This window comes from Belonocnema kinseyi, chromosome 1, assembly GCF_010883055.1.
Source record: "Belonocnema kinseyi isolate 2016_QV_RU_SX_M_011 chromosome 1, B_treatae_v1, whole genome shotgun sequence".
NCBI classification, from domain to species: domain Eukaryota; kingdom Metazoa; phylum Arthropoda; class Insecta; order Hymenoptera; family Cynipidae; genus Belonocnema; species Belonocnema kinseyi.
In genome coordinates, this window is record NC_046657.1 from 159,016,416 (window position 1) to 159,029,195 (window position 12,780).

The 12,780-nt window shown below is 30.9% G+C and overlaps 1 protein-coding gene across 5 annotated transcripts in view; it reads right to left on the reverse strand.

Annotated features, from left to right (window-relative positions):
* LOC117170609 overlaps nt 1–12,780 on the reverse strand; it is a 108,142-nt gene extending 95,362 nt beyond the window's left edge. For 2 of the 5 annotated variants that reach the window (XM_033357528.1, XM_033357493.1), the window contains exons 1-2: nt 12,756–12,780; nt 11,036–11,149 (exon numbers count right to left, since the gene is read on the reverse strand). The gene's annotated coding sequence lies outside the window, so the exon portion shown is untranslated. Of the gene's footprint in view, nt 1–11,035; nt 11,150–12,207; nt 12,528–12,743 lie in introns of those variants that run through there. The other 3 variants (XM_033357502.1, XM_033357511.1, XM_033357521.1) reach the window with 3 other exon arrangements.

Genomic DNA, 12,780 nt, shown 5'->3' on the forward strand with positions numbered 1-12,780 from the left:
CTTGTTAAGTGTGTGATAACGGGTCCGGAGTTCGCGCGCGAACTTTCGAACCTTGGCGGTAAAATTCCTGCCAGATTTGATGTAGTCAATCACACACTGAATACGAGACGCGTACTGTCTTGCCCAACCTATCTTTATGGCAAGTTGATGCATTCGTCTTTTGGTCGTATGATCAACTGTTGCTTTGGTTTTACGGTTCGCATCGGTCAAAGCTCCCGCTGCATTATACACACAATAATTGATAGCCCAGAGGTCGGATTCTCCGGAAAAATGTCCACGAGGCTCGTCATCCATTTCAGCCAGATCTTTAGGCTTGAGAGAAGCCTTGGTGTTAATGTTTCTCCAGGTCGTAAAGCATCGCTCTTCCTCTATTGGATGTCTGCCCGCGGTTGGTCTCAGTGTCGCCTCTCTTTCTCTGTTGCCGGCTTGTTCTAGATGTGGTAGAGTAGGCGTTCCGCTTACATAGCCCCTTTTTCGGAGTAGTTCAGCATGGTTTCGCAGACGTTGCTGCGAAAAGTGCGATAGCTCCGGGTGTTTCTCGCACCACAGAGCATGCAGCCGTGCCATGTAACCCCATTCAAGGGCCACACTTGCATCGTAGCAGTCTAGCAAGTCGTGATCCAGTTTCTCCGTCCACCCAAAGGTCACAAGATCCCGCCGATCCATCGCATTGAATCCATTTTTATTGGCTCCCCCAGCTCTAGATTGGTCAGCATTGTTGGCCGACCCATTGTCGGGAGCCCTGCGCGTTCTGTTGTTTTAAACCGTAAGTTTTGAACCGCAACAGCCGCGCGCCCTAGGCTTTTATATAAACTTAAATTTTTAAAGTTTTAGTGTTTTGTAGAAAATTAATTTTTTTTTCGTCTGAAAGTTCAACAATTTGATAAAGAAAAATTTAACAGTGTTTGAAAATTAAAGTTTTTTGTTGAAAAATCTTATTTTTTGTTTGCAAATTCAATTATTAGCTTTTAAATGAACTTTCATGTTAAAAACTGAATTATTTTGCAGAAAATTCATATATTTTGTCAAAAATTCATCTTTTTCGTAGAACATTATATTCTTCGTCGATAATTCATCTACTTGGTTGAAAATTTAACTATTTGATGTTTGGTTAAAACTTCACCCTGTATACTGAATAAATTGAAAGTTCATCTTCTTTTATAAAAAATTAATCTTTTTGGTTAAAAAATCATCTCTTTGATTTAAAAGTTCACTGTTTTTTAAAGAATTCGACTTTTTAGCATAAAAATGTACTCTTTTGTTGAAGATTTAGGTTTTATTGGAGAAAATTTATTTTTCTTGATTTAAAATTAACTTTTTTGATGAAAATTCAAAGATTTAATTGATTTTTATTCTTCTTTGTTCAGCTATTTTATTGAAAATATTTAGTTGAAACTTCATCCATTTAGACTGAAAATTCATTTTTCATAATGGAAAAATCTTCCCCCGTTAAAATTTTAAGTAATTTTTTTTTTAATTCAACAATCTTCGAAAAAATTCGTCTTTTTGGCTCTAAAATTTTACTACTTGGTTAAATCTTCAACTATTTTTCGGGAGACTCGTTTCTTGAACTAAAAATTTCGTCTTTTTTGTATTTAATGCAACTGTTTGGCTGATTTTTTTTAAGATTCGTTCTTTGATGTTCAAAATTATTCTCTTTGGGTAGAAAATCTTTTTTCGTTGGAAATTCAACTATACCCGAGTAAAAATTCTTGGACTTGGTTTCGACTTGAATTGCCCCCAATCAAGACATGCGGAAGTCGAAAAGTTCGAATTGCGCATGTCTCAGTTTTGAGACGGAGCTAGGCTTCAATTTATGCCTTTTAGGCAAGTTTCTTTGTCCTAAAGACATATATTTATGTCTTGAGTAGAATTTTTATGACTCCAAGACTCCAAAACTTCGATTGTATACCTGCTCTAACCAAAAGGGCTATTCTGACTATAATAAGAGCTAATCTTTGTTAATGATTTAAAAATCTTTTACATTTTTATGCAATATAAATATTCAATCAATTAATTTACGAATTTTCATTTGTATTATACTTGCCTAGCGAGGATACCGAAAATGTTGTTTGTTTTTACGTATTTCTGACGGCTTAGGAGTTCTTTCTAGAAATTTAAAATTTTAATTTTGTATGAAGAACATTTTTAATGCTTATACTCGTTCAGACCAACAGATTCTGAATTTTTTATATAGAAATAACTAATTTCATAATTACAAATTTTTCATTCATCAATTTCAGTCTCATTTCTGAGTCACAAAAGTTTCGTCTTGAGACAAGTTTACGCCGACCATCCGAGCCAATACAAGGCTCGCCTTGGGACAAGTACACATCTTTAAAATTTAAAGTGTTTTAAATACAATTCAATAAGTTATCTATATTATTTTTATATATTTAAAAAAATCTACAAACATAAAATCAGTTTTCCTCCACAAATTTACCTTTTCCTTATTTTTAATGTTAAATTATGACAAAGTAATTAAATATCAGAATAAGGGTAAGGTTGATATCCGTTTTTTGTTCTTCTTTTTTATTGTAAAATGCGAAAATCTATCAACAGTTCAAGGTTAATTGCAGAAGTTAATGAAGCTCATTTTTGAAATAAAAATTTAAGTGCAGAATAATAATTGGTAAGTAAAATTTTAATTTATACGCTGACCAATAATTTTTAAATCAATTTAGAATTCATAGAATTTAAAATAAGTAATTTTGTTAATATCGCTGTATCTTCATTCGAAATTTAAAATTTTTATTTCTATTTTCATTTTCATTAACATTCCTATAATCGACGAAAAACTAAAAGCAAGCATACATCATAAGAATAAGTGGATGTAACTGTTGTTTATGATTTAACAGAGCAGTTCAACTGACAAATAAATAGTTATATTTTAAAATATGAAAAATTAATTTCAGACAAAAGTGATCATTGTTATGGTAAACCAGAGAATATTTTCATTTTAAATAAAAAACTGTCAATTTGAACCGAAAAGAAGAATTTTTCAACAAAATATTTCTACCAAAAGAGATGAATTATCAAATCAAAATGACGAAAATTTAACAATATAGTTGAAATTTAACCAAGAAAGATTTTTCAGTCAGTAAGGAAGTTAAATTTTCAACGAAAAACATTTTCTACGAAACAATATGATTTTTCGACAAATTGGATAAATTTATTAAGTAAATAGTTAAATTTGTTAACTTGTCAAAATTTTAATTCAAACTGTAACTTCAACGTCAATTCAAACTTGAAAATGTCATCTTTTAACCAAAACTGCAAAACTTAAATTGTCATTTGAAAAAATATTTTTTAAATCTAAGCATGAAAAGGTGAAGTTTTAACAAGTAATATAATAGTTAATAGTTCAATTTTTAATTAAACGAAATTTTTTAGTCAAGAAAGTTTCAATCCAGTTGCTAAATTTTCAAACCAAGCAGACGAATTTTAAAAGACTTTACGCAAATGATAATTTTGAATAATTTAAAAATATTAAATTAAATTTGAAGGCAATTAATTTCGAAAAAAAATTAAGTGTAAAATTAGGGGCACGAACCCTAATGACATAAAGTCTAATAAGGAAGGGGTCTATTAAAGGTTAGAAATCAATAATCAAAGTATAACTTTGCAATTTCGTATCACATTCACATTGATTGTTCCCTAACTTAATTTTGTTAAGGCTTCTTTGCAAAGGAACATAAAAAATATAATTTTTAATTTCTCCTAATATTTAACTCATTATTATTTATTTATTGAACAAAATTATAGGTTTTGCTGTTGATACATCAGCCCAATTTAGTACAGGATCATTCGAAAAAGGGCGCTTCAATATTACCTTGAACGAATTAAGAGAGCAGTGTAATTATAATGGAGGAGGTCTTATGTTTGAAAATATTTTAAGAAATCTCCAGGCTTTTAGAAATTATCGCAGCAGTATTTTAGGCCAATTGAACGCAGCCACTCCAGGCTCACCCGCTGAGGGTGATTATACAACCGTTTATTTCATTAATCAAATTTGTGAGACAAATCCCGAAGTAATAAATACTGTGCGACAACTTATTGAAAATGTTCAAATTTGTCTCAATGAGGATCGTCGTCTGAGTGAGAAAGGAGTCCAAAAAGTTATGGAAAATATGGTAAATGGCATATGTCTTCAGTTGGAATTTGGTGAGTTTTATTATTTAAACAAACATTTTTCAAGCAATCAAAAAATCTTAAAATATAGAAAAAAAAGTCTTTCTGGCCATTATTTTTGTTTCCTATTCGCAATTTAGTTAGTAGAAAGTACATTTCTCGAATGTTTTTGTAAATAATGAAAAAAATTATTTGTTATTGCCTAAAATTGAAGAGCCGAATGCAATAAAGAGACAAGTGCTCGAAAACGAAGAAATGATCGTCCAAGGAGCTTGTAATATTCAACTTTTATAGTAAAAAAAAATTATATTTTTAAAAATATTGGCTTTTGAGAATAAGAAGGAGGAACTCTTTTATATGAAGTTTTTTCCCTGATAATACTTATTTGTGATACAATGAACCTAACTGGCACTTTTTCGGCAGAGTGTGAAAGTTGCAGTATGAGTCGTAGTCGAGGCGCAGTCGAAGCGCAGCTGAGACAAAGAACGATTACAGCAATTCACACGAGGCAAAGTGCCACTGAGGGGCCGAGAGTTGCATACAGTCCTAATCTAAAAACCGAGACAAAGGAGGAGTCACACACTATTTTTTATCACACCAGTTAGCGCAAGTGCACAGTAAAAAAAATGTTCAAAGTGATACCGAAATCAATATCATTTTGAAATGCTACAAAAATGAACTTTAACTCATATGCAAGCCATTTATGGTTTCTGATCGTACAGTGCACTTGGAAAATTAAAAAATTAAGGTCAATTGCATGCGGTTCGATACACTTTTTAGGTTATGTCATTATGGCATGGGTGCCGAAAATTGGCGGCCATTTTGTTTAGTCTGAAAAATAAAACAAAAAATCTGCCCACTTGGCGGACACAGCCTCATAGCGAGCTGCGCGCGCGGCTCGCGGGTTTAAGCGCAACTAGGCCACGAGACCGTTGGTTCTCGCGCTTCGCGTTCGATAATATATTTAGCTCGCGCTCCGCACTCAATAATGTATTAAGCATTCGAATTTGTATCTCCACGTGTACTTCATTTCCAGAAATTTATATTATTACAATTCATAACATGCAATGATATTAAAACGGACGTATTTTCATTGTCTCTTTTATCAAAATGCGCATTATTTAAAAAAAAAATGGTTATTAAAGATTTTACCGCAACCTGCCGGTTTATTTAATTAGGTTCTCAATTTTTTATAAATAAGCAAATATGACGAACAAATTGCCATTTTATCTATTTGACGTTACCGGTGCTCGTCAATAACAGGATAACTGTTAAAATCACCTAAGTTTCATAGAGTAAAATTAGCTAAAGGTGTTTCAGTATTATATATTAGAGAATAAAATTTGTTATAAACAAATTATTTGTTTATAAACATTTTAATAATATAATATTGGTTCCATTCAAAATTCTTGCACTATGACTAAAAAAACGTATATTCATGAAAAGTCGTAGAACAAATTTTTTCAACAAATAATTTGTTTATAAATTTTGTTTGTAAATTGTCTAATATTTATAATAAAAATTGAAAACCTTCAAAAATCAGGCTCGATAACTCTCTTTAAGATCCTATTAGCTATCTTTTTCAAATTTTGTTGTCAAAATTGATCAATATTTGTGGGCTGTACGTTATTTTGACCCAAGAAAGGTTTTTTCCGGGGGGAAACATGGCAAATTTTACTCTATAAATAAGATTAATATTTTTTTAATGCATTGAAAATTCGGTAATTTATGTAGTATTTCAAACGATAGATAAAAAATCTGTATTGAATCATTTATTTAACAGGCATATTTAATTATTTGTAGATATTTGAGCTTGGTCGAAAATAAAATTATTTTCAATTAAAATATAGAAAGGCTTCATTTCAAAATGTTCAGTTCGCATTCTGTCAGTTTTTATATTTCTTGATTTCAAATCTTTTTATTGCGAGCGAGTAAGAATTTCATAGAATAGAAAATCATTAACTAATAGTATCTGATTTATAAAATTAAATTAAATTTCAGAAAGAGCACTCTTCACTCAACCCCAGTGCTTAAGCGAGTTAATGGCATCACTCCATTCACCTGTAGACGAATGTTCTCTACTTTTTCCAAAATATAGTACCGTTTATACTTTGGAACCAATACCAATTGTTTACTCAGAAGAGGAATGCAGGTCTGTTATAATATTTTTTCAAGATTTTATGAAATCTAAATTCCTAAATTTATTTAAGTGTCATTCAAAAATAAACTGAGGCGATTTTCAGGCTTCTTGAAAGTTTAACTTTAAATTCAAAATACACTGTAAATCCCATTTAAGTACCCCTTGTTTAAGTCGCTCCTACAAACCAGCTAAATTTCAAACCCGTCTATATGAATTTTTACCCTAAAAATTTAATAGTTGATGTTTTAACCCACAACTGAATTAACCCAACAAAATAATTATCCACAAAATAATTTAATACTTAACTGACACAGAATAATCTCCTTACAGTTGAATTTCTAATCTAAGAGATTCATTTTATATAAAAAAAGATGAATTTTTAACAAAATGTATACATTTTTAAGAAGATATTTACATTTTCAACCAAAGGGATTAATTTTCTAATAAAAAGAATAAATTTTCAACACAAATTAAATTGATAAATTTTCATTTGAAAAAATTAATTTTGAACCAAAATTTAAAAGTTTCCAAGAAAGTAATTCAGATTTCAACCAAACTAATGAACTTTGAACCAAAATACTGACTCTTTGACTAAAAAAATGAATTCTGAATACACTTCAATTTTCAAGCATGTAGTTGAATTTTCTACCAAATTTTTGTTGCATTTTCGAAACATAAATATGAATTTTGTACATAATATAGCTGTATTTTACACCAAAAAGTTTTTTTCAACCAACATAAATTCATTTCTAGTCAAACAATTGCATTTTTAACTGAAAAAGATTTATTTTTAATATTAAAGAAACTAAATTTTAACCAAAAATGGAATAATTAAATTTTCAGTTATGAAAAATAAATTTTCAAGCCAAAAAAAATTTGAACAAAAAGTTGAATTTTCAACCAAAGAGATGAATTTTAAACTGAAATGATCAATCTTCAACCAGAAAATATTTGAATGTTTAACCCGAAAATATAAATTTTGAACAAAAAAGTTAAATTTTAAATAAAGCAGAATAATTATGAATTATAAAGTTGCATTTTTAACCAGAAGATGCATTTTATGAAGTTCTTAAATTTTTAAACCGAACATGATTATTTTCAACGAAAAGGGGGACTTTTAACAAAATTGTTGATTTCTCACCCATATAATTAAATTTTTAACCCGAAATCAAAGTTTTTCAAAAAAGATGAGTTCCTAACCAAGCATTTTTAAGTCAACTTTTCTAGCGAAAACAATAAAATTTCAACCAAAAATAATTAAATTTCTTATTGTGTTCTATTAATTCAGTTAAAAATATTTATATTTTTCGAAAACTTGGAGAGATGAAATATTTCTTCTGCTTTTTTCAGGTAAACTATATACCTGAACAAGCAAATATGATTTAAATTATTGCAAACTATTTTAAACAAATTATTTTATTGTTAAAATTGATTCAGAACCTTATCACGTTTAGAAAACACGTTGATTTCACGACAAAATGACAAAATGAGTAAAAACTGACTTGGTATTCTTATATTACAAATTAATAAATATTTTTTGAGAAAAGTTGAAAAAGCTTCAATAAAGCGTAAAATTCGAGTTTTTCACTTTCCGTGGTGAAATTCCTGGAGAACTAATCGGAGCCCTTTATATATTATAGACTGCCCTAACCGTAAATGTGGCGATATCGAGACGGTCTGTTATGGCTCTGAATAGAAGTAAAACTTTTTTGTGTGGCCAAATGCCAGCCTGAACAAGCTAATCCAGCACTAGTCAGTCGATCTTGTGAAAATCTACTTTAAATGGTTGACATTAGAAATTATTTCAATGACTCACTAGATTATGAGGAAAAATCCTTTTTTTTAGTATTCTTTTTTTATTTAAAATTATTTTAAACAGCTTTGCCCTTTTCGGAAATGTAGAGAAAAATGTTTGGACGTTACATTTAGAAAATTAGTTGGTATCTCGAGTTAACCAGAGCCCCATTAGGGCCCAAAAGGACTGACTGGATGATGAGAAAAAATTCTATTTTTTAATTTTATTTTATTGTAATTGTAAACACCGTGGCCTTTTTTTAACGTGCAAAAAATATTTAGATTTGATACTTAGAATCTTTTTTTACGACTGTCTAACTAGCACCCGATTACGGTAAAAAAAAAAACCACCTAGATAACACGGTCTAAAGAACTCTAACCGTACGCAAGTCTGCTCAGATAATTTTCTACATGGGTTCTGGGGATTTATTTGTAGGCCAACAAGTGTAGCTTAAAGTGATTCTTCCTTAAATTTTTGATTGGTTCTAATCTTCCGATGAATTCTGAATAAGTAAGTCAAATGCGGATTTTCTTTTTACATCAACATTTTCAAATATTACGCGGAGAGAAATTTCGGGAAAATAATTCATGACACTGTGCTTTGACTTTATTACGTTTTAGCGTATCTCGCAGTGTAGATTTGCAAAAAGTTTACTTTTTCCACGTTAAATCTATGTGAATCTTCCTGGTCTTTGCACCACTCCTGAATATTAATTATTTAGTCTCAAATTTAAAAGTAATTTTTTTAAACATTCGAACAAAACTGGAAATGGGGATGAGAGCTAGGTAAATCAAAAAGTGAAAAATAAGGGCCTATTTAGTGCTGCAATAAGCACTAGATTGTGCTGACAAACAGTTATTTACAGTAAAAGTTCTTTAACTTTTCTTATTTTGTGATTAGCAGTCTTCAAAATGTATGACAAAAAAAGTTTGATCGCCCCCCCCCCCCCCCCCATAGAAGATAGTACATAAAAATCGTTCCCCTCCCCCGCCTCCACTCAAAAAACTTTACGTAATTTATGCACGACCCCCATTATAAAATTGCTCTAAACTCTGGAATTAAGTAACGTGTGTTTACGGCATTCCTAGAATTTCAGCCTACGGCATTTTGGTGAGGCATGGGTGGGGCCAGAAAAAAATTAGGGGCGGGTGTTAAGTGCTTTGCAACATATTTGAAGAGTTATAATTAAAAAACTGATCAGTGCTAAAGCTCTTGCTCCCCTTGCCCCTCGCCCCTAGATCCACCACTGGGTGAGTCTGGGACCTCGGGAGCGAAAGAGAAGCGGTGCTCAACATACGTGGCCATGCTCGAAACCGTTCTTAAATCTAGAGTAGAGTGTACTCTCAAGAATTTAAAATAACTGTTATGGTTTTACTTTACTATGTTATAAAATAATTGTATCACGTTTTTTTAGTGACTTTATGAAGGTCAACGACTGCAGAGTTTACTCCCAAAGGAACTGTGATGACACCTTGAAAGCAATACTTAAACAACGTTTCGATATGACACTTGGCTTGATATACTGTGAAAGTGCTCCAGTATCCAGATTTCAACAAGAAAATGTATTAAGATATGTACAGTAGAGATGCATATATCGCTTATCATAAAATATAGACCCAAAATTATTTAATCCATCAATTTTTCACTTATTTTAATATAATTAATTGTAGAGACCCTGATTACTATATTTTTGTTCTAACCCGTGTGGGAAAATGTTCTGGCGTCCGGACCATAACAGACTGTTTGGTTTTCAGTATTGACACTGCACCGTGGGAAAAAATTAATTTTTTATTCAAAGTAACGTACAGTCCACAGATATTGACCGATTGGGACAAATCCTTTTTTTTTAATAGTTGATAGAATTACAAAAAAAAGTTATTGATTCGGATTTCTTGTTTAGTTTTTTTATTTTTTATAATTAGTTGTTTATATGATTAGTTGATTAATCTTATGTTCTTTAAAACAAATTCAATAAACAATTACATTATACGGAAGTCTGTCGACAAAATTAATTTTTTTGCGAATTTGGAAGTATAACAACCAAACAATGAATAAAGAAATTGGATTTGACTTTTTATGAAGCAGCCTAATAAAAAGACTTAAATTAGGAAAAAAAAAGAAAAAAAGTAAAGTTCCTAATAAAAGGACTGACCTTGAAAAAAGAGTTCTTCCGTAGAAAAATGACCAAATAATGCATTTTTTTATTCAATTTTAAAGTCATGAAATTTGTGAACTAATTATAAATTTTGCTGAAATTATTATAAAGTTCCAAGTTAAAATAACTGTCATAGAACAAAAAACCTCATTTTTCCGTTAACAGATGCCCGTATAATGCATTTGTTTATTTTTAATTTGCTTGAAAATACATTAGATTTATCAACTGAACATGAATGTTGCTACAATAATGATGAGTTCCCCAATAAAAATCCCTGGCATTGGTAAAAAATTGTGTCGACCAATGCCCAAAAAATAGATTATTCATTTAGTATATTTGTTTTACAAAATCATAAAGTTTATTAACAAATTATGAATTTTGCTGAAATTATCATCATGTTTTTAATTAAAATAACAGACATCAAGAAAACCGAAGTTTTCCGTCGACAAACATCCGCATTGGTCATATTTTAACTAAATTTTTTTTTAAATGTATATATACCCGTATGGAAAAATGTCCAGGCAGTCTGGTTACAGGTCTGGCCTAGGTCTGGATTTATCTAGACTGTCTAGTCTGGAAAACCGATCTGGCTCAGGTCTGACGCCAGTCTGGCTCAGGTTTGACTTGCTCTAGAATGTCTAGTCTGGTGGGTCTTTTCTGGCCCAAGTTTGGGACTGGCCAGCTAGCCAAGAACGAAAAAAATCATAAGTTCCATCAGCAAATTTGTTTGACATACTTCACAAATATTACAGGGTGTCTTAAATGATGGAAAAATAGAAATTCAAAGTATAAAAACAAGCCTATTTTTTATCACCTTGACAGTCTGTCCTGGTCCAGGTCTGGCGCTGATCAGCGAGTCAAAAGAAAAAAAATCGTAAGTTCCATCTTCAAATTTTTTTTGAGGTACTTTCAAACCATTACAGGGTGCCTAAAATAATGGAAAATAAGAAATTCAAACTATGAAAACACGACTTTCTTTCTTATCATCTTGATAGTCTGTTCTGAGCTTGGGTCCGACCTCTCGGAAACAGTGCTAGTTTTGGTCGATCAAGTGTCACAAACCGTCAAAATTTCTTATTATTTTCCTAATAATCTATTAATCCAGCCAAAAGTTAGCTGTAAAAGCGGAGGCATACAATTTACCAAATCTTTATTAAGTTATTAAATAAATAGTAAGTATAAACCTACTGTTTATCTATTATAAAAGAATAAGTATTAGAAACGATAATTTGATTTACTTATTTTATTGATGGCAGTATGTTTTTGACGTAAATTTTGAATTTTTACTGATTTTATCAAACATGTATATTATATATTTTTATAGGAAATCATGTTTTCGTCTTTGAGCCTATCCTCAAAGCGTATTCTCTAAACATGGACTATATGATTCTCAACGATAAAACATGAATCGATCAGCCATTGGCCGAATAATGCATTTTTTAATTACATTTGTTTTTAAAAAATCATAAAAAATTAACAAGAATAATCTTAAGAGAATTTCTCTTCATTATCATATTGTTTCCGTTCAAATTTCTTGCAATAAAAGTTAAAAAAACCTAAAATTATGAAAATGTATAGAAAACACACTTTTAACAAATAATTTGTTTTTAAACAATTTTTTTGTATATTGTATCATGATGGAATATCATTAAGTAATTTAAATCTATAAAATATAAGTGATTACAACAATTTTCTTATTATTGATGAGTACCGCGAACGTGAAATGAAAAAAGTTATTTTTTCATCATATTTGTTTATTTATGGAAAAATTTAAAATAAAAATTTTAAATCAAGTTCTATAACTTTCTATCAAATGTTATCAGCTTTTCTTCAATATTTTGCCATCCAAATTGATTCATATTGGCTAGCCACAGGCCAGACCGTCTAGTCAGCAACTAGTTATTAGCTATTCAGCCACTAGTTGAAGACCAGCTATATCATTCATTTTTATCTTTTAAATAAATATTACAAAAAGTCATTTTTTACTGTATGTGTATTTAGCTGGTCAGCATCAAACCTCGTCCAGAGGAGACTGCGCAGGTAACGAAACCCGTGTGGAAAAACGTTCTGGTGATGGCCTGGCCCAGGTCAGATCGCCAGGTTTCCAGCCCTGGCGCTGACCAGATAGTCTGGCCTGGACCTGGCCAAGTATGTAACGTTTTTTCTGGCTAGCCCTAGGCCAGACCGTCTGCTCAACCGCTAAACAGAGGCTGGTCAGCCGCTAGTTACAAGCTGGTCAGCTGCGAGTTATTGGCTTATCAGCCACTAGTCCATGGATGATCAATTGATGTTTCATCGTTGAGAATCATATAGTCTATGCCAAAAATATACTGCCATCAATAAAATCAATAAATCAAATTATCGGTTCTAATACTTTTTCTTTTCTAATAGATAAAAAGTAGGTTTGTACTTACTGCTTATTCAATAATTTTATAAAGATTTGGTACATTTTATGCCTCCGCTTTTACAGCTAACTTTTGGCTGAACTATTCTATTATTAGTAAAAAATATAAAATTTTCACAGATTGTATCACTTGATCGACAAAAACTAGCACTGTT